The sequence below is a fragment of the Mobula hypostoma genome, chromosome 2 (genome assembly GCF_963921235.1).
Source record: "Mobula hypostoma chromosome 2, sMobHyp1.1, whole genome shotgun sequence".
In the NCBI taxonomy this organism is placed as follows: Eukaryota; Metazoa; Chordata; class Chondrichthyes; order Myliobatiformes; family Myliobatidae; genus Mobula; species Mobula hypostoma.
Window position 1 is genome coordinate 177,680,882 of NC_086098.1, and position 23,743 is coordinate 177,704,624.

The window sequence follows — 23,743 nt, forward strand, 5'->3', positions numbered from 1 at the left end:
AGGTTTTCATTTCCCCTCTGCATGCAATAACTTGTGTAAATGACAGAAAACTCAATAACTTTATGAATTTAATGGGCCAGCAATCAGTGAGGAGGAAGTGTTATCTGCCGTGACCACAGCGGTTTTTTGCATTTCCCTTACCTCTCAAAAGTTCTCTCGACTTGGCCAAAAAGGTCCTTTGAAGCCATTGGGACTTACATGATGTACTCAGGTCACAGAGGTACACCAGCCACAAAGTTGCTGAAAACCCTTTGACAGGTGGAAAAGTTCCATCCCCATTTCTATTGTCTGCCTAATATTTCCAAAGCTTCTGGCAATATTCAGTAATTAATAAGATGAAATAAACAACCAAAAACCTCTCAAAATAAATAAATAAAGATTTTTTTTGGTCACATCTACATTGAAACATCCAGTTAGATTTGCCGTTTGTGTGAATGACCACCATTGTCTGAGGATGTGCTGGGGACAGCCCGCAAACACTGCCATGCTCCCGGTGCCAAGATAGCATGTCCATAGCAAATCACAGCAAAAACATATGCACACCATAGCAAGAAATATAATGAAACCATTGGAAAACGCTTTTACTTCACAACAAACTGAGAATATCCACCAAGAGGACCACAAGCTTGCTGTTGGGTTTGGAGACTTGCATGTCTCAATGACTCGGAGAGCTATACTGGCTGGAGTCAGGGCTTTGTGCTTTGGTACAGTCAACTGTGGCAAACAGGTCAAACTAAGAGAGGTCTACTGGTCCTCTAGGTTCGGGGTTCAGCTCAGGGCTAACAGCTGTGACTGGTAAAACAAAACTGTTATGGAAACAGCAACAAAGAATCCTTCTATATCTGTGTGAGACTGTGTGGACAGATAGAGATGGAGGACCTTCATTGTTGTCCTAAGCGTCAGTGGTGTAACAGGCAGTAAGTAAGAAAACTGAGATAATCAAAGAAAATGCAACAACCCTAGTCTTAGCTTACTTGTTGCTGTTAAATTTCCATTGAAATTAATGGGCTCACCGATGGTGTTTCATGTCTAATCTATTGCATGATCCTCAAGCCAATTTTCCAACATAAATACTGGGGAATCCCAATGCTTCATGCTCTATGCAGTGTAACTGGTTTGCTGGAAGGAATTTGTGTTTAGACATGGACATTGCCAACTCCCGGGCTTGTCGGCATTTACACGAGTCCAGAACTGCTGGTGTTTATCAATAGGTTCTAGCCAGTGACCTTCTAACAATCCAGTGTTGATGAAAGGTCACTGACCACAAACATCGACTCCCTATAGACCCTGCTTGAGTTTTTCCAGCATTTCTTTTTGACTTTTTTCATTAAAGTTAATCTCTTAACCTAAGATCCACTTTTACATTCCCCCCTCTAAAGCATTCCTATTGTCTGACATGCACACAACATGCTGGAGGAAGTCAACAAGTCAGGCAGCAATTCTGGAGGGAATAACCAGTCAACATTTCCAGCCACAACCCTTCATCAGGACTGGAAAGGAAGACCAGATTCTGGTAATTTCTCTCTCCATCCTCCTCCTTTCTTTTTCCTTTCCCCATTCTAGTTATCCTCTCACCCCATCTCTTCTTCTCACCTGCCCATCACCTCCCTCTGGTTCCTCTCCTCCCTCTCTTTCTTCCATGTCTTCTCCTATCATCCCTTTATGAGCCCTTTATCTCTTCCATCTATCCCCTCCCAGCTCTTATTTCATCCACCCTCCACCCTCCCATCTTACCTCTCACTCAGTTTCAATGATCAGCTGCCAGTTTGAACTTCTTCTTCCTCTACCTTCTTATTCTGGCTTCTGCCCCTTTCCTTTCTGGTCTTGATGAAGGGTCTGGGCTCGAAACATCAACTGTTTATTCCTCTCCATAGATGTTACCCTAACCTGCTGTGTTCCTCCAGCATTTTGTGTGTTTTGCTCTCTTGTGTTCCTATTGCCTGTACCACTTTTGTGTGGTAACTAGGGGTCCAAACTACATTCCAAGCAAGCCACCAGCTGTGAGATACAGCTGACAGTATAATCTCCTCCACCATTCTGACTAAACACCATAACATCATTGGAGAGGGTCTGGAGGAGATCCATAAGAATGATCCTGGGAATAAAAGCATTAACACATCAAGAGTGTTTGTTGGCTCTGGGTCTGTACTTGCTGGAATTTAGAAGAATGAGGGAGTCTATGACCAAAGCACAGAGCCTCAGAACACAAGGATGTCATTGTAGGACAGAGATTAAGTATTTCTTTAGCCAGAAGTGCATGGAATTCATTGCTACAGATGACTGTGGAGGTCAAGTCATTGAGTAGGTTTAAAGCGGAGGCTGGTAAGTTCTTGATTAGTAAGGGTGTCAAAGGTTACAGCGAAAAGGCGGGAGAATGTGGATGAGAGGGATAATAAATCAGCTTTGATGGAATGGCGGAGCACACTTGATGGGCCAAATGGCCTAATTCTGCTCCAATGTCTAATGATCTTACAGTTTTTCATTAACCATATAAACCTTACATTCTATTGCATTGATGTTGCCTGAAGCAGTTCCCTCTTTCTGTCAGGAAGCTTACACTGGTTCTGTGAATTATTTTGCACAGATAGCACACATGATAACAACCATTGTGCATCAATTTATATTTGTTAGTATTAAATGTTATTTGCCATCTGCTCATTTGCATAAATGATCGAAAATCCCAGCTGTGCACTTGTGTTCTTCGTTACAGTTTAATCTGGTATAATTTGCAAAGCTGGCAACCAGTTTATAACTCAGTAAAATATGAATTTAATCCACTGACTCCTCCGGAACCTAAAATAACTCATTCCCATAGATCTGAGGAAGAAAGATCTTGGCACAATGAATGCAGATCAATGGGTCATTTTCTTGCTCCTGGATCAGAAGTCCCGCTCCTGAGAGTTGCACTATGAATATCTAGCCTGACACCCAAGTGCCAGCATCCAGGACACCTTCAAGGAGTGATGCCTCAAAAAGACAACATCCATCATTAAGGATCCCTATCACTCAGGCCATATTCTCTTCTCATTGCTACCATCAGGAAAGAGGTACAAGAGTCTGAAGGCACCCATTCAATGATTCAGGAACAGCTTCTTCCCCTCTGCCATCAGATTTCTGAATGGACATTGAACCTATGGACACCACCTCACCTACATTTTTTTCTTTTTTTCACTACTTATTTAATTTAACATAAAAAAATATACTTCTTCCTGTAATTTACAGTTGTTATTATTATGTATTGTAATGTACCGCTACCATATTGCAACAGGTTTCATGACAAGTGCCAGTGATATTAAACCTGATTCTGATACTGATGTAGTGCTGATAGAAAATCGGCTCTTACCTTTCTTTATGGCATGTTAAACAGAGACACATAGAATGTATAATATAAGACATTACACCACGATTTTATACCCATCTTTTGACCTACTCTAAGATCAATCTAACTCTTCCTATCCTTCATTTGTCTACCATTCATGTGCCTATCTAAGAGATACTTAAATGCCCCTAAAGCATGGTGTCTCTATCACCAGGCCTGAAATGGTGTTCCACTCACCCACCACTCTCTGTGTGAAAAAACATAACTAGAATTCTCCTCCCTGTATGGTCATTCAATTACCTTTTACCTATACCCCCTGGTATTAGCTATTTCCACCTTGGGAAAAAGCCTCTGGCTATCCATTTTATCTATGCCTCTTGTCATCTTGTACACCTTTATTAAGTCACATGTCATTCCCCTTTGCTCCAAAGAGAAAAGCTCTAGCTCATACAATATCTATCCTCATAAGGTATGCTGTCTAATCCATGCAGCATCCTGGTAAACCTCCGCTGCCCCCTCTCTAAAGCTTCCACATTCTTCTTATAATGAAGGCCCCAGAACTGAACACAATATTCTAAGTGTGGTCTTACCAGAGTTTTATAGAGTTGCCACATTACCTCACAGCTGTTGGACTCAATCCCCTCACTAATGAAGGCCAACACGCCATATGCCTTCTTAACAAACTCAACAACCCTATCAATACCATCTGCTCTTTCAAGATAATGTAGAATATCCCAGTGTTACTTCAAAGAAAAGCAAGAAGGTATCTGTGAAGTACTTCAATGTTTATGTTTCAATCAACTTTATAAATATGTATCAGCTAGACATTGTAAATCGTGGGAGTGTGCTGTGCCCAAATTTGGTGTACAGTTATCTGTAATACCATGGTAAGTACACTATTGACAATAGAACAGTCAACTCAAGTTCAACAATGTTTCACAAACTGCGGTACGGCAATATAATGACTAATATAATCATCATCATTATGTGTTGTGTCATATGACATCAACATTATGCGCCATGTCGTATGACGTAGGTGATCATGGTCCCAAGACCATGATTGTTCTTGCCATATTTTTCTACAGAAGTAGTTTGGAAGGGCCTTCTTCTGGGCAGTATCTTTACCAGAAGGGTGACCCCAGCCACTATCAATCCTCCGTGGAGATTGTCTGCTGGCATCAGTGGTCGCATAACTGCGACTTGTGATATGCACTAGCTGCTCATACGACCACCTACCATCTGCTCCCATGGCTTCATGTGATCCTGGCTGAGCAGGTGTTATACCTTGCCCAAGGGTGACCTGCAGGCTAGCAGAAGGAAAGAACACTCTACTTCTCTTTTGGTAGAGATATCGCTCTCCCCGCTACTCTAAGAATGACTAATATACCTGTCCTGAAGATGTTGGTTAGAATCATTATACTATTACAGCTCAGCTGGAAGCCATTTAGCCCATAGCATCTGTCTTCTGTTAGAGGAGTTTTGACAGTCCCATATGGCATTCGTAGAGTCACAGAGCACAGAAACAGGCCCCTTGACCCAACTGGTCCATTCTGACCAGCTCCAGTACCGAAAGTGTAGAGGGAAGTTTAGCGAGTATAAAGAAGTGGGGGGAGGGGTTAGCACAGGGGCTGGTAGGTGATTGGTAGAGCCAGATGAGGTGGGGTATGATGGACAGGAAGGGGACGGGGAGGGGTAATTTAGAGACAGAGGATGGTAGAAACAGACAAGGGAAGATGGAGCCAGATGGGAGGAGGGGAGGAAAAGGCAGAGACAGAGGATGGAAGGATGATAGGTGGAATGGGATTAGGGAAAGATAATGGGCAGATGGAATGTGGGAGAGGATAGGAAGGGTATGGCAAGGGAGAAGAAAGCCATGTGGGTAGGTGTGTGGGTGATGTGCAGATGTAGTAAAAGGTAATAAATTTATATAATATTGGGGGGGGTGTGGAGTATGGATGGTAAAAGTAAACAAAGGGAGAAAGGACCCAGGTGTACCAGTAGGTATGAGAAAGGAACACAAAGGGAGTAGATTGCCTGAAACTGGAAAATTCAGCACTCATGGCATTGGGTTGTAGGCTACCCATGTGGAACATGAGGTGTTCTCTCTTCTGCCTTCATTTGCATAACTTTTTTTCAGTCTGATGAAGGTCTCAGCCTGAACTGCCAGCTGGTTGTCCTCTCCATAGATGCTTCCTGACTTACTGAGTTCCTCCAGCATTTTATGCGCATAACTCTGTTCTTCTTTTTCTTTACCCACCTGCTTCCATCTCTAAAATCTCTCTTATTATCTTCTTCCAGCCTCTGGCTCTATCTTCTTCTTTACTCCCAGTTGCTTGGCTCCACTAGCCTAACCTTACCTCATTCCATCTATCACTCTCCATCGAGGAAGACCAGGTCCAAGCTGACCTACTTCAATGGAGACACGTAAGCTGGCCAGAATCTGATGGAAACCCAACACTATCATAGCCTCGCAGAAGCTGTGAACCTTAAACACAAGAGATTCTGCAGATGCAGGAAATCCAGAGCACACACACAAAATGCTAGAGGAACTCAGCAGCTCAGGCAGCATCTCTGAAGGGGAATAAACAGTTGACATTTTGGGCCCAGACCAACTTTATCAGGGCCCTTCATTAGGTGTCATTTGCTTAACTAGTTTGTCATAACATTGTGAGCTGAAAGGCCTTTGCCTGTACTATACTGTACTATTCTACCTTCTGTGAAGTGCCTTGGGACTTCTCCTTATTCTTCTCATCAAGGAGGAGGTACAAGAGCCTGAAGACACAAACTCAACATTTTAGAAATAGTTTCTTCCCCTCCAGCATCTGATTTCTGAACAGTCTAGATCAGGGGTCCCCACACTTTTTTGCACCGCAGACCGGTTTATTATTGACAATATTCTTGCGGACAAGCCGACCGGGGGGCGGGGGGGGGGGTGGAGGGTAAGGTTGCCAACGGACAAGAGTAGCAGTCAAATACATTGTGTTTACCCCAGAAAGACTACCATGACCATGAAGCCTTGCGCGGGTACCTGTGTGGGGATGTGTGATGTTTACATGCCGATTTTCTTTTTCTACAAATCGTTTTTGGCGATTCTGCTCAGTGAAGCTACACTGTACCTACATTATTTCTACTTTATATAGGCTGTGTATTTATCATCTCATTCCTGCTTTTACTATATGTTAGTGTTTTATGTGTTTTATGTGTTATTTGGTGGGTTATTTTTTGGGTCTGGGAACGCTCAAAAAATTTTCCCATATAAATGGAAGGTAGTTGCTTCTTCACTTTACGCCATTTCGGCATGAAAGGTTTCATAGGAATGCTCTACCTTGGCGGGGGAAATATGGGACAAGGGTGGTCCCGTATGGGAAAAAACCAATTTAGCCCAATATATGGGATGTCCCGGCTAACATGGGACAGTTGGCAACCCTGGGGCAGGGGTGTTAATCACCACCGGAATATAGATGATAAGTCAACTATAAGTCACCTATAAGTGGCTAATACACTCAATTTCATTGCTAAAAGGGTTTGTCTAACAAATTTCATATTAAACACACAGCACATATTTTCCTCGCATGAATATTGTGATAAGTCAATTATAAGTCACTTATGTTAATAGCATCATAACATTTTAAAGTAACATTTGGATATTAAACACACAGCACATATTTTCCTCGTTTGAACATATAAAATCATTGCAACATATCAATATCGCTGAATCAGTGGGAGCCCTGGGCTTGTTTCCCTGCAACAAGACGGTGCCATTGAGGGGCGATGGGAGACAGCGATACTCGAAGGGGGTTCCTTACGTCCAGTCTATTCTGAAATTTAGTTTTTGTTGCATTCATTGCAGAAAACTCCGCTTCGCAGAGATATGTTGGAAATGGAAGCAATGTTTTCAGTGCTTTCGTGGCTATCTCAGGATATTTAGCCTTGACTTTGATCCAGAATGCCGGCAGAGATGTTATGTCAAATATACTTTTCAGCCCGTCGTCATTTGCAAGCTCGAGGAGTTGATCTCCTTCCCGCGCTGACATGGATGACGTGCGGGTAATGACCTCGCGTGCGTTCAAATTCAACAGTGGGCATGACAGGGAATGAGGAAAGGCGCAGCTGACTCATATCGCCAAATCATATCGTTTCCTCGTGGCCCGGTAGCACATGCTTTGCGGCCCGGTACCAGTCCGCGGCCGGTTGGTTGGGGACCACTGGTCTAGATGAAGTGTCTTGGCCTGAAATGTTGACTGCTTATTATCCTCCAAAGATGTTGCCTCCTCCAAGAGGACCACAACCTTGTCATCTGGTTTGGAGGCTTGCGCGCCTCAGTGACCTGGAGACTCATGTTGGCTAGTGTCAGGATCTTAGGCTTTGTCTCTTGGTAGGGTCACCCATGCCAATCAGGTCAAAGGGTAGATGCCGGACTTAGAGTGGTCCACCAGTCCTCCAGGTTCAGGGGTTCAGCTCAGAGCTAACAAAACCCTGACTAGTCAAAATAAAATTGTTACGGAAACAGCAATGAGGATTCGCTCCTTATCTGTCTGTGACAGTGTGGACAGAGACAGAGGACCTTCTTTACTGCCCTAAAATACAGCAGTGTAGTGGACAGGAAGTAAGTATATAGAAGCTGCCTGACTTGCTGAATTCCTCCAGCATTTTCTGTGTGAACCTGTGAACCTGTGCACCTTCCTGCAGGTTGGCAGCGAAGCAGATTGCTGAACAAGAGGATGGCCCGGTTAAGACTATTTTGTGCTTCCTGACTTCCTGTGTGAATCTTTAGTGAGAAGAGGCTCTGTGTTATTTTGGTTGCCTATTTATTTTACATCCTGAATGTACCAAACAGTTTCAAATTGAAATCTCTCCTTTTACTGTCTACATTATTTATATTCCAGAACAAATTAAACTATGCTTGTTGGACTTTCACAAACTGGTGTAAGTGTACTCTCATTATTTCAGCTGGTGTCACATGCTGTGTTTATTATTGTATTTAATAAATATTTAAAGTGTCCTGACATTGTTTCTGTTCATGCCACTTAATTATCGCAGCTTGTCCCCGCAGTTTACCCCAGAGAGTCACTCTGATTTGTTAATGAAGAAAAGGGCGATTAATAATTCAGGCCTGTGGTTACTGCTGTGTGCACAATCCTAATTATGAAAAGGTTTACTGGGAATGGAGACAATCCAAATAACCCTCTTGGGTCTGGAAGAATCCATCACTAATTGTTGCCCAAATGTAAGCTCTTGGCTGCCATGTTCTTCAGGCTGGGAGAGGATGGGAAGGCAGACATTAAATTGTTGACTGCTCCAGTGATGCCCCAGTTCTGGAATTCTTATTGTTCTTCTCAATTCTCTTAATAGCCTTGTCATGTCATATCTCTGTTACCTCCTCCAGTCCTTTTCTGGGGTGTCTCTAAGCATCTGGTCTCGCTTCAGCTTTGCTTTTTGTCGCATTGTTGGCAATAGCCTTTCTCCTCTCTGCTCTCTTTTTTTTAGATTAGATTATGAGAACACGCAGTCCTCTTTTATTGTCATTTAGAAATGCATACATACATTAAGAAATGATACAATGTTCCTCCAGAGTGATATCACAGAAAACAGGACAAACCAAAGACTAACACTGACAGAACCACATAATTATAACATATAGTTATAGCAGTGCAAAGCAATATCATAATTTGATGAAGAGCAGACCATGGGCATGGTAAAAAAACGTCTCAAGCCCCTGAGTCGATAGACTACCGAGTCCCCGATAGCAGTTGGCAAAAGGGAAAAACTCCCTGCCATAAACCTCCAGGCATCGTCAGCTTGCCGATACCTTGGAAGCAGCTGACCACAGCCGACACTGAGTCCGTCCGTCCGAAAATTTCGAGCTTCTGACCAGCCCCTCCGATACAGCCTCCTGAGCGCCATCCTCTGCCGAGCGCCTTTGACCTAGCCCCGGCCGCTGAAACAAGCAAAGCCGAGGATTTTGGGCCTTCTGCTCCGGAGATTCCGGTTACTACACAGTAGCAGCGACAATGAAATGGGCATTTCAGAAGTTTTCCAGATGTTTCTCCGTACTCTCACGTCCGTCTCCATCAAATCAGAATTGTGCACGGTCCCCTACTTGACAGACTTTTAAGACATTGTTTGAAATCTATTCGTCATTTATATCTCTTTATGTAGTTTTTTTTGCAAATTTTCTTCCTTTTTTTGTAATTTTTTTTCAATAATGCTCCTGTAGAATACCCTGGAATGCTTCAAATGTTCTCACTTAAAAAGTGGGAAGTAGTGAAATAATGAACTCGCTTTCAAAGGCCCTTTATCAGCTCTTGTTATTTATTGCTATTTATTTATTTATATTTGCATTTGACCAGTTTGCTGTCTTCTGCACTCTGGTTGATCTTTCATTGATCCTGTTATAGTTACTATTCTATAGACTTGTTGAGTAAGCCCACAAGAAAATTAATCTCAGGGAGACATATATGTACTTCGATAATAAATTAACATGAACTTTAGTGATCAATTTGTGCACAGAAAGCTCCTATAGATAGTAATGACTAAATGTGCACAGGACATTGGTGAGGTCACATTTGGAATATTGCTTCTAGTTTTGATCACCCTGCTATAGGAAAGATGGCATTGAGCTAGAAAGAATGCAGAGGAGATTTAAAAGGATGTTGGCGGGTCTGGAGGGACTGAGTTATGGAGAGAGGTTGAACAGGTCAGGACTGTTTTCAATGGAGCAGAGGAGAATGAGTGGAAATCATTGAGAGAGGTACATTAACAACATTTAAAAAGCAGTCAGATAGGTACAGGGATATGAAGGGCTTAGCAGTAAAGTTTCATGGCATAAAAAAGTTTTGGAAACCCTGGCTTAGTGATGTGGGCCATACACAGGCAAGTGGGATTGGCTTTGAAGGGAACCTTGGCAGTGTGGATGAGTTGAGCAGAGGGTCTGTTTCTATGCTATAGAACTCTATGACTCAAATATTTTAAATGTAAAATAGTGATTAAGTATTAAGTTTAAAATGATAGATCTTGGCAGGTCAGGCAGCATCTGTGGAAAGAGAAACAGAGTTAATGTTTTAGGGTAAAGACCTTCATTTTCAGAAATGTTAGCTGTATTCTTCTTACACAGGTACTTCTGACTTAAGAGTATTTCCAGCGTTTTATATTTTTATTTTAGATTTCCTACCTCTGTAGTTTTATGATTTTCAAGGGTTAAGTATTCTCTAGAACCTTGTTTTTTACTGAAATGCTATCATTACGCGTTACTTTGACCTGAGGGTGATCCACTTGAAGGACACAGCTCTGAGAGTGCAGCTCTCCCTCGGTACTTCAAAGGGAGTGTTGATACTCATGAAAACAAGTTGATGTGGTTCTGAACTTTGACAGGACAGCAGGAAACCAGACATGTGGGACTCAGTCTTCAACAATAACCACTGGAGCCTTGTGGTTTGTGTTTGATTTCAATTGCCTCTCATGGTGAGCATTTCTTCAATTTGGATGAGGTGAACATTAAATGCATTTCCAGCGCTGTATAACCAGAGTTTTATTGAACCACAAGGTGATATTGCCGCTCTAAAAAGCTCTTGTTACAGACTGCACTTGGAGTATTGTAAATACAAGGGATTCTGCAGATGCTGGAAATCCAGAGTAATGCACACCAAATGGTGGAGGAACTCAGCAGGCCAGGCAGCACGAATGGAAAGGAATAGTTGATTTTTCAGGCTGAGATCCTTCATCAGGACTGAGTATTGTGATCAGTCCTGGTCGCTTCATTATAGGAATGATGTGGAAGCTTTCGAGAGGGTGGAGAGGAGATTTTCCAGGATGCTTCCTGGATTAGAGGGCATGTCTTATGAGTGAAGTAGAGCTGTTCAATTTGGAGTGAAGGAGGATGAGAAGTGATTTAAAAGAGGTGTACAAGATGATAATAGGCATTGACAGAGTAAGGAACCAGCTCTTTTTTCTCAGGGCAAAAATGGGAGGGCATATTTAATTTAAGGTGATTGTATGGAAGTATAGAAGGGATGTCAGAGGTAAATTATTTACTCAAAGAGAGGTATGTGTGTGAAATGCACTATCAGGGGTAGTGGTAGAGATTGATAGTTTAGAAAGATTTAAGAGTCTCCTAGGCACATGGTTGAAAGTAAAATGGAGGAAAATGTGGTAGAAAAATGTTGGATTGATCATGGAGTACGTTTAAAGGTTGGCACAACATCATGGGCTGAAAGTCTTGTAATATGCTGTATTATTCTATCCTTTATGCTCAATGTTAAAGAAGTTAAAGGAATGTCATTCACCAGGAATTGCACATTATCTTCAGCAGAAGTTCCTGAGTCCATTGTTGATGTGCTCCTAACCGGCCACAATATTAGGGGGGATCTCATTGAAATGTTACAAGGCCTAGATAGAGTGGACGTGGAGATGATGTTTCCTATGGTGGGGCAGTCTAGGACAAGAGGGCACAGCCTCAGAATAGAGGGATGTCCATTTAGAACAGAGATGAGGAGGAATTTCTTTAGCTAGAGAGTGGTGAATCTCTGGAATTCATTGCCACAGGCAGCTGTGGAGGTTAAGTCAATGGGTATATTTAAGGCAGAGTTTGATAGATTCTTGATTAGTCAGGGCATGAAGGAACATGGGGAGAAGATTGGGGCAGAGAGGGAAATGGACCAGCCATGAACAAATGGCAGAGCAGACTATATGTGCCAACTGGTCTTATGGTCCAACCATAAATCTTTCGAATGTGGGAGGAAACTGGATTAATTGGAGGAAACCCACTCAGTCATGGGGATAATGTACAAGCTTTTTGCTGACAGCAATGGGAATAGAACCCTAATCAGTTTTCATTGACACTGTAAAGTGATTGCGCTAATCGTGTCTGACTAAAGATTTCCACCTATTCCTGGCAGCCTTCCTTGTGAATCTTCCTCTGCCTTCGTCGTGGCTATCCCTCGAGGTCGAGGATGATGGTCTTCGTTCTGAAGAAGTGGCCCAGAGAGCGAAGACGCCTGTGCGTGTATTTGTTTAATGTGTACTTGATGTTGCACTCCAAGAAGCACACAATACTTCACAAATCAACCAGCTGATTCCAATGGCATGGAAACCACGATGATTGGAGCTTTCTCTGCCTTAAAGATATTCAGAGACACTGTTTCCATTGATATTTGAGAAAAAGAACTCCAAAGTCTCATGACCCACTGTGTGAAAAATAAGAAAAGCCTCATCTCTTCTGAAATTGGTAATATCTAATTTTTTAAACAGCACTCCCTAGACTAGGTTTTCTCATGGAAAGAGACAATCTCTCCACATTCACCCTATCTAGACCCTTCAATCTTATATTTAATTAAGTCACCACTCACTGTTCTAAATTCCAGCAGATTCAAGCCTAGCTTGTGCAATCTTTCCTTGTATTATAACCTGTTCATTCTAGTTATTAGTCTGGGAAACCTCCTTCGAATTGCTCGCAATTATTTTATATCCTTTCTTAAGTTAGGAGGCAGAAGTCTAGACGTGGTCTCATCAAGACCCAGTGTAAATGATTTCCCTACTTTCATATTCAATTCCCTGAGAATAAATACTAACCTTCTGTTTACAACAATCTGTTGCAAAAACTCCTCAGGTTGAGAAGCATATGTGGACGGTAAGGAATAGGTGACATTTCGGGTTGAAACCGTGAATCAGGACCATGATTGTCAGGAAGTTGATGGTCAATTGCCAAAGCCCTGGGTCTGTGAGTCTGCAGATCTACTGGGGAAGTCAAGGGCCTGGTGTCTCCAGGATGGTAAGAGCGCTAAAAGCTGGTGGCCTGGAGGCAGTCTGTGCTGGGGTTCGAGACCTGCCTGTGAGTAGATGGTGGTTGGGTTGCAGGGAGGAAAGGGGATGTTTTGTTGTTGTTCTGTTGCTGTTATTGTTGCTTGTCTTGTTCTGCTGAACATTATGGGCATGTTATGTTGGCACTGGAATGTGTGGCGATACTTGGGGCTGCCCTCAGCACATCTGTAGGTTGCGTTGGCTCTTAAAGCAAACAACGCATTTCACTATATGCTTCAGTGTGCATGTGATAAATAGACAAATCAAATATGAAAAATGGAGTGGGAAGATAGGCAGCGGTGAGAAAGAGGACCGGTTGCTGATTGGTGCACTGAGGAGGGGTGAAGGGTAGTGGGCAGGTGGAGATCGGCAAATGCGTGGCTAAAGAGCCTGAGAGCAGTGGAGCTGCTGTCTCACTCGTTCAGCAACCGAGGTGCAGATCTCCAGTAAATAGTGTATGATTATCACATGTATTGAGATACAGTGAGAAACTTTGTTTGCATGTCCTCCAGACAGGTTATTCCAAACTTCAGTTCACTGAGCTAGTTCATTCATTCATTATGTACTGTTTCGTATGACTTGGGCGATAATGGTCTTCCATCTGATGACCAGGATTGTTCTTGGCAAATTTTTGTACAGAAGAGGCCTTTGCCTCCTTCTGGGCAGAGTCTTTGCATGATGGGACACTCTAGCCATTATCAATACTCTTCAGAGATTGCCTGGCATTAGTGGTCACGCAACCAGAACTTGTGATAAGCACCAGCTGTTCATACGACTTTCCACCACCTTCTCCCATGGCTTCACGTGACCCTGATCTGGGGGGGGGGGCGCTAAGCAGGTGCTTCACCTTGCCCAAGGGTGACCTACAGGCTAGTGGAGAGAAGAAATGCCTTACACCTCCTTTGGCTGAGACATATCTCCACCCCACCTCTCAAATTGAGCTAGTACTGATGGATAAAACAAAATAATTCATTTACAGAAAAAGTGCAGTGCAGGTGGAAAAATAAACTGCAAGGGCCATGACAAGGTAGATTGGGAGATAAAAAGTGCATGCTCTCTCTGTGCTGTACGTGACTTGCCCAGGCAGACTGGTTTCCTCCCACATTTCAAAAACACATATGCTGATAGGTTAATTGGCCATCACCCATTTCCCCCCAAGCATAGTTGAGTGATAGAATCAGGGAGGAGTTTATGGGCATGTGGAGACAATAAAGCTGGTATTAGCATGGGATTATTGTCTATAGATGTGAACACTGCATCTTCCGCAGATTTAAGGTGAGTGATAGATGCAACCTTTGCAACAGAGACTGTCACTCTCACATTGGTCTCATCAGCCACAGATGGCACTGCACCAGCAACATAGATAGCCAGTGTTGTGTATTTTTAATATTTCAGTAGTATTTGATTAATATTGTAAATATATTGTTTGATTAAGCACTCTTTGATGTTTACATAATTCATTACAGATTATATATAAAAGTACATGAACAACATGCATCATGACATATGTGTACACCTCGTGAAAATAAAAGTAATGTACACACGAGTTATTCGTGTTTTTCTTTCAAATAGTTTTATGTTTTGGGGTTACAAAACTTAACAGTGGTGATAGTAAGTTTGAAAATGAACTCAAGGTGACAACCTATCTGTTGAAATGCAGTGAGACACCCGAGTTTAAAAGACCACAGCATGCTTTTTCACAAGAGGAGAAAAATAGTCAAGTAAAAAAAATGTAGCATGTGCTTTTTTGGGAAGGGAAAGAGATGATTGACTTAATAAAAAGGCAGCAAACAGATGAATTCACGGGTTCATAAACAATAAGTACTGGGTGATAATAATCATAAATTAAAAAAAGCAGAATGTCAACATCGTAAAGATAGATGTGTTTGATTTCACAAAACATAACTGGCTGATGTATACAGAGTGAATTGAACAGTATTTTAAAGCAAATGGAATAGCTGATGAGAAGTGAGTGTGGTAGGTGGAAAAGTATGCAGTTTTCTTAGATGTTTATCTGCTCCAACCAAACCAGCCAAGATTAGCTTTGCTGATATTGTGAAAGTAGCGCAGGAACAGTTAGAACCAAAACCATTGTTGATTGCAGAGCACTTTAGGTTTAATAAGCAAAATCAAAAGGAAGAAGAGCCATTTTAGTTTACATGGCTGAATTGAAGAGATTGTCAATTCAGTAATGGGCTTAATGATGCACTGAGAGATCATTTAGTTTGCGGAATCTTACAAGAAAGCATCCAAAAATGGCTCCTATCTGAAGCACAACTCAAATTTAAAAAAGCAGTTGAAATCACTGTTGTCATGTGACCGGCAACAATAAATATAGAATTGAGTCAGATTTTATAAAAACAAACAAACACTTATTAAACTTTGCTCAAAAATAGCGAAATGTATTTAAACGACTAACTTAACCGGAAGTTAACTGTTATACGGCAACTCTGGAGCAGTTCTTAAAATGGTAAAGGCAAAAAACAATTCTTAAAGTGGTAAATTCGAACACAGTTCTTAGAATGGTAAATTGGAAAGACCAAGAGATTTATGCAGTCAATTAGGAGAGACTTTCCTGAAGTAAAGAATTCCTCGAAGATGTGTCGTTACTGTTGATCCCAGCTGGAACCTGCCTTGTCCGCAGGATTCACGATGACGGAAATAAACGGCTTAAAAGGAACTGATCTTTTTCCTGGCGAGCGAACCTTGCAAGAACTTCCTTGCTCTTTTGGCAGGAGTTATCTCAGATGCAGGTCACTGTCTCTTGACTGAAGAATCAATAAGGTCGATCCTTTATGAAACTGCCGAGCAACACCAACTTTACTCGACTCGGCGGATTCCTGAATTTAGGTAAGGTCTTCACTCTCCAATACTACTTATAATAGAAAGTAGAACTCCACTTTACAACAAAACGGCGTCATCAGCCGAATACGCAGCAAAAACAGAGTATCCAACACAAAACTAAACTGAAAACCCTAACTGCGTCACCAGGGATCTCCCTTTTATACATCTGTTGAGAACATGTGATCTCACTGGCGGGAAAATTACATCAAGTGACCTCCGCAAGACCATTACATCATCCTCATAAGACAGTCACAAGATATCCATGAAGTATGTAACACTGTATCAATGGACACAGCAGAGAGAGACACAATTTTGTTGCTGGAATGAAAGAGAGCATAACCAAAATTACAATGTCTAAACGAAAACCTGGCTGGCCAAAGAAACTATTGTGGCGTGGGCTCAGATACACCAGACCAATGCAGGTTTAAAGGTGAAACTTCCAGAAAGTGCAACAAAGTAGGGCACATACAAAGAGCATGTCAGGCAGACAAAAATAAGTGGATTGCACAGGGAAGTGAAAAGGGTAAAAAGTCAAGTTGCAGTTTCAAAAAAAGCACTAATGTAACCCTTAGGTTTGACCAGCACATGTTTGTCTAGGGGAAGACAGCCTCTGGCCCAGCCAAACTGAGAAATCTCGTTTGTGTGGATGTTGCGTGTTGTGCTGCCCAGATACAAATCCGAACCACAAAATATCAGTCAGTACAGCATATGCAATAAACGATTGAACTTTATAAATTTTATCTGACTATAGGGTTAGTAAAGAAAATAAAAGAAAAAGGGCCCATTTTAATGAAACAGTTTGATGTGCAAGTTGGAGCTCATGGATTCGTCCATGCATTCCCCATTGACTCCCTACGAGTGTTGCTGACATTCGACCCTTGCTCCTAGTCCACTCTGTCCGGCAGTCTACCAACTCGCTCCACTCATGTATTCTCTCTTCATCTCTTGCTGACAAAAGACTGCAAAATCCCTGCTCCCAGCCCCACAAGAAACAACAACATGCCTCTCATTGGATAGCTCACGTTCCAAAGCCTCCATTATCTTCCGTCATAACCCTGCTACAGAGCAACCATTACCTTAGCAGCGAAACATTACAGACAGGCCATTACATTAGCAATGAAATCATACAGCGCGTTATACTAATCTGCATGCTGTTGATGAAAGATCTGATAATGATGAGAGTGACACAAGACTGTGTCGCCTTGAGATTTGAATTGTGAAAACGAACAGGGCACTATCAATATGGCTTACATGAGAAGTGAACTTCAAGTTAATTAAAATGGAATTGGACACTGGCTTGGTTGTTTCTGTCATTCCACAAAGTGAGTCTGAATGGCATTTGAAAAATTACTGATTAAGTACTTATACTGGAGAAAAGATAGTTCCTGTGGGAGTGGCATTCGTAACAGTGAAATACAACAACCAACAAGCCACATTGGGCTTGTAGGTTGTAAAAACAGGAGGGGCAGCATTGTGGGGCTGTGATTGGCTGAGTCAACCACAACTTGACTTGAGGTCCATCCATCATTTGCATGCCACATCCTCTGCAAATAAGTCAACTGAAAGTGAATTAGGAAAGATACTGGATTATGCCACAGCAGTGTTGAAGGATGGTATTGGAAAACTCAAAGTTACCAAGGGTAAAATAGTGTTAAATGAAAACGCCACATCCAAGCTTTACAAAGTCCATCTGGTTCCTTGTACCATCTGTGAATGAAGTAGCTAGTGAGCTACAGTGCCCCCCACCCCCCTGGAAGTTTTCATGTTTTATTGTTTTACAACATTGAATCACAGTGGACTTAATTTCGCTTTTTTGGACACTAATCAACAGAAAAGGACTCTTTCGTGTCAAAGTTTTTTCCCAGCACCTGAATAAACTTGCCCTTGATGAAGGTTGCCTTTTATGGGGTATGAGTGTTGCTCTAGCATCTAAGCTGAGAACTAAAGTGTTGGATGAGCTATATGTCTGTCATCTAAGCATGTTAAAAATGAAAGCATTCCTCAAAGCTTTGACTGGTGGCCTGAGATAGATCAGCAGATCGCAGCTTACTATGCATTGTTTGGGATGTTAGCATGTCCAGAAGATGCCAAGAGCAGTTGCTCTCCATCCTTGAGAATGTCCTGCATTCTCCTGGCTGGGGATTCCTGTGGATTTTGCTGGTCCATCATGGGCACTGTTTTCCTGGTAGTAGTGGATGCAGCTACAAAGTGGCCAGAAGAGTTCCCAATAGCTTCCACTGCAACCTCGCATACTCAACATGTTGAGAAGCCTCTTCTGAAGAATTGGTATTCCAGAACACTTAGTCAGTGACAATGGACCACAATTTGTTGCGGAACAGTTTCAGACATTCCTGAAAATGAATGGAATAAGACATATTACATCCCAACTACAAATAGCTTGGCGGAAAGATTTGTCCAGAGTCTAAAGAATGCACAGCGAGCAATTTCAGCAGAACACACTGCACTAGCACTGAATCAGAAGCTTGCCAATTTCCACCTTGGATATCGCAATGCAGCACACTCCACAACCAATCTTACCAGCTATGCTGTTCCTGGGTTGTCCCTCGCACTCATGCTTGTATCTCCTCAAAGGCAATTTCAGTAGGAGTATGCAGGACAACCAGCTGAAACAAATTGAGGGCTCCTCAAACAAAGAGGTTCTTCTGGACAAGCCGTTCTGCTGAGGGACAACAGAGATCTTCAAAAGTGGGTACTTGGAAAGATGAAGGACAGAACTCCTTCACAGTGGAGATTGCAGCTGATATCATCTGGAGACGGCACCTCGATCAGTTGCAGAAAGCAGAGTCAATTGTTAGAGAAGAAGGGTGTCCGAAGTTGTTCAAACCACTTCCTGCATTCACAGATTCAACTCTTACAACCACCACGTAAGAGGCCCCACAACCTGAGATAGTTTTGCAGCCACAAGTCTCACCTGCCAGGTAGAGTGACTCTCCCCTTGTCAGGAAAGTCATTATCCCACAAGCGTGAGAAATCCTTTACAGTGAATAAATCTTGAGGCCTGAGTGGGACAATTTAAAATTTATTATACTGTGAATGTCTATATAGTAGTTGTATTATACAGTATACTTTGTGTGTGTGTGTGTATGTATAGATGACTAAAGAGCAATATGTTACATATTTGAATGGAGATACATTCTATATTGAGTTGTTTACAGCTAAACAGGGAGGAATATTGTGTATTTAATAGTTCAGGAATAGTTAAGTAATAATGTCTGATTAAGCATTCTTTGTAGTTTACATAATTTGTTATGGGTTATTTGTAAAAGTATGCAAAGAACAAGTGTCATTACGCCACCATGTCGTATGTGCACGCCTCTCTAAAGTAAAACAAAACATTCACATGAGTTATCCCCAGCTCGGTGTTTTTCTTTCAATTAGTTTTACGTTTTACAGTTACTAAAACATAACAGCTAGGATACAACATCCATGGCCGATCTTGACCAACGGAGGGCTATCGCCAGTATGCAGGGGTGATTAATAGACTCCATGGACCAGTGGGCCTTTTTCCTTACTGTATGGTTCAATGACTATAATATTCCATACTGAAAAGGACTGTTGATGTTAGAAGACCTACGCCTATGTTGAAGCACCATACAATCCTTCTCTCATTTTTCTGTACCTTAACCTTTTAACATAAGTGTCATTTTTTTCTCTACTTATTTAAGTTCAGCATAAAAAATCCTCCTCCTAAACTATTTCATGTGACAGGTAGTTCCACATAATTTCTTACAGCTTTTCAACAAAGATGTTTCTCCTAAGTTCCCTGTTTGGTTTGTTTATGATTGCCAAATTTCTGACCTTGAGTCTTGAGACGATCTTCTCTCTATACAACGTTTATTAAAGAAAGCTGACAGGCTAAACATAAACCCAAGAGAATCTGCAGATGCTGGAAAACCAGATTGCTGGCCAGGCAGAGTCTATGGGAAGGTCGCCATTTTGGGCCGAGATCTTCATCAAGGCTGATTTTCTTCTATATTTCATAGGTACATAAGTTGAAAGAACACTCACCAGTCTTCTCCGAGGAATCAGGAGTGAGCAGTTTCAAGTTTGAGAGGGAAATGAGAGGGAACCTGATGATGGTGAGGACAATATGAGTGAGGTTGATGTTCTGGAGCATGTTGATATTAAGAGAGAGGAGGTGTTGGAGTTATTAAAATACATTAGGGCGGATAAGTCCCCAGGGCCTGACAGAATATTCCCCAGGCTGCTCCATGAGGTGAGGGAAGAGATTGCTGAGCCCCTGGCTAGGATCTTTATGTTCTCGTTGTCCACGGGAATGGTACCGGAGGATTGGAGGGAGGTGAATGTTGTCCCCTTGTTCAAAAAAGGTAGTAGGGATAGTCCGGGTAATTACAGACCATTGAGCCTTACGTCTGTGGTGGGAAAGCTGTTGGAAAAGATTCTTAGAGATAGGATCTCTGCGCATTTAGAGAATCATGGTCTGATCAGGGACAGTCAGCATGGCTTTGTGAAGGGCAGATCGTGTCTAACAAGCCTGATAGAGTTCTTTGAGGAGGTGACCAGGCATATAGATGAGGGTAGTGCAGTGGATGTGATCTACATGGATTTTAGTAAGGTTCCACAAGGTTCCACACAGTAGGCTTATTCAGAAAGTCAGAAGGCATGGGATCCAGGGAAGTTTGGCCAGGTGGATTCAGAATTAGCTTCCTGCAGAAGGCAGAGGGTCGTGGTGGAGGAAGTACATTCAGATCGGAGGGTTGTGACTAGTGGTGTCCCACAAGGATCGGTTCTGGGACCTCTACTTTTCATGATTTTTATTAATGACCTGGATGTGGGGGTAGAAGGGTGGGTTAGCAAGTTTGCAGATGACACAAAGGTTGGTGGTGGTGTAGAGGATTGTTGAAGATTGCAGAGAGACATTGATAGGTTGCAGAAGTGGGCTGAGAAGTGGCAGATGGAGTTCAACCCGGAGAAGTGTGAGGTGGTACACTTTGGAAAGACAAACTCCAAGGCAGAGTACAAAGTAAATGGCAGGATACGTGGAAGTGTGGAGAGCAGAGGGTTCTGGGGATACATGTCCACAGATCCCTGAAAGTTGCCTTATAGATGGGTAGGGTAGTTAAGAAAGCTTATGGGGTGTTAGCTTTCATAAGTCGAGGGATAAAGTTTAAGAGTCACGAGGTAATGATGCAGCTCTATAAAACTCTGGTTAGGCCACACTTAGAGTACTGTGTCCAGTTCTGGTTGCCTCACTATAGGAAGGATGTGGAAGCATTGGAGAGGGTACAGAGGAGATTTACCAGGATGCTGCCTGGTTTAGAGAGTATGGATTATGATCAGAGATTAAGGGAGCTAGGGCTTTACTCTTTGGAGAGGAGGATGAGAGGAGTCATGATAGAGGTGTACAAGATATTAAGAGGAATAGATAGAATGGACAGCCAGCACCTCTTCCCCAGGGCACCACTGTTCAATACAAGGGGGCATGGCTTTAAGGTAACGGCTGGGAAGTTCAAGGGGGATATTAGAGGAAGGTTTTTTACTCAGAGAGTGGTTGGTGCGTGGAATATACTGCCTGAGTCAGTGGTGGAGGCAGGTACACTAGTGAAATTTAAGAGACTACTAGGCAGGTATATGGAGGAATTTAAGATGGAGGGTTATATGGGAGGCAGGGTTTGAGGGTCGGCACAACAATGTGGTCCGAAGTGCCTGTACTGGCTATACTATTCTATATTCTATGTAAGTTTGTGGGTGTCAACATCTCTGAGAACCTATTCTGGGCCGAACATATTGATGTAATTACAAAGAAGGCACAAGAATGGTTATATTTCATTTGGAGTCTGAGGAGGATTTGTTTGTCATGAAAGACTCTCACAAATTTCTACTGATACACTGTATAGAGCATAATAACTGGTTGCATTACCTTCTGGTATTGCAGGGTCAGTGCACAGGACTGGAAAAAGCAGCAGAAAGCTGTATACTCAGCCAGCTCCATCATGGGCACTAGTCTCCCCTCCACCCAGGACATCTTGAAAAAGTGAAGCTTCAAAAAGGCGGCATCCATCATTAAGGACCCTCATCACCCAGGAAGTGCCCCCTCCTCATTGCCACCTTCAAGGAGGATGTATAGGAGCCTGAAGGCACACACTCAACATTCCAGGAACAGTTTCTTTCGTTCTGCCATCAGATTTCAGGATGGATAATGAATCCGTGAACACTTCCTCAGTACTTTTTTCTCTCTCTTTCTCCACTTATTTACTTTATTTTTATACATGAATCTTATTGTAATTTATAGTTTTTATTATTATGTATTGCAATGTACTACTGCCACAAAACAACAAATTTCATGACATAGTATTCCAGTGATATTAAGCCCGTTTCTGATTCTGACAGGTTAATTGGCCACTGGAAATATCCCCTTGACTAAAGGTGAGTTTTAGAATCAGGGAGGAGTTTGTGGGCATGAGGAGACAGGCCCTGATGAAGGATCTTGGCCTGATACTTTGATGTTTTAGTCCTCTCCATAGATGCTGCCTGTGTGTGTGTTATCTGAAAGGCTACCCCTACATACAAATGTGAGCCCAGCCCGAATCTTTCAACTATGGCATTTAATACCAGGTTTCAATAACAGATTTTTACACAGTGTTTGAAATAACAATGGATTTGTAACTAAGCTTGCGATAATGAGAGTTTAATAACAGTGGAACAAATTGTTATAAGTTTGAACATTTTTTTAAAATGATTTTTTTCTAGTGGTGTGAATCATGATTGCTATACAATACATTTGTTATAATAAAGATTATCTGCACCCTTTACCATAAAAATGAACTATTTGGCATAAACTGGAAAATGCTTTTAATTGTGTGACTCTAAATGTGTGACATTAATTATTGGTATTGGAAACCTCTCCCTTGTGTCATTAAAATGTGCATTAAAATCTGAGAGGGAATTAGCATTCCAGGGAACACTTTTGATGTGTCCTGAGTTTTGCATGGTAGGTAATATATTAAATAATTAAAAATGCTAATTATATCATAAAATGCTCTGAAGGCTTCTCCATATCAGTGCAATTAATCATTCAGTCTTTATTGAATTTGAACCATATTTCTTTATTTTGCATAATTTTCTGTTGTTTTACACATTAAACTTCAATCAAGTCTCAGATAGCATAGAAACACACTCAACTCCAATCTGGCCTGCAGCACACCGCTGTATGAATAGAACTTAACATCATGATCCTTACAGGATACCTGCAGGTAATTCACACTGTAGGATGTTTGGACATCAAATAGTTTGGACACACTTGCTGGAGGTTAGAACAATGGGGGAGATCTCATTGGAACCTATTGAATATTTGAAAGGCCACAGAGAGGATGTTTCCTATAGTGCTGGAGTCTAGGATCAGAGGGCACAGCCTCAGAATCGAAGGATATCCCTTTAGAACAAAGATGAGAAGGAATTTCTTGAGTCAGAGGGTGGTGAAATTGTGGAATCAGTAAGGGTGTCAAAGGTTATGAGGAGAAGGTAGGAGAGTGGGGTTGAGAGGGATAATGAATCAGCCATGGTGGAATGCTGGAGCAGAGCCATTGGAACAACCTAATTCTGCTACTATGTCTCATGATCATATGGTTTAAAGAGAGTACAGAAGGGATGAATGAGGTTAGCACAAGAGATGGTAGGTACAGAGACTGGACAAAGTGAATTCTTTCACCTTAGTGAGAGGTTAAAAGGAGATTTAATAGAGTTGTTAAAGCATTGTTTTTTTAGAGGTCATTTAAAGCCTTTGAAAAAAGACCAAGAGGCACT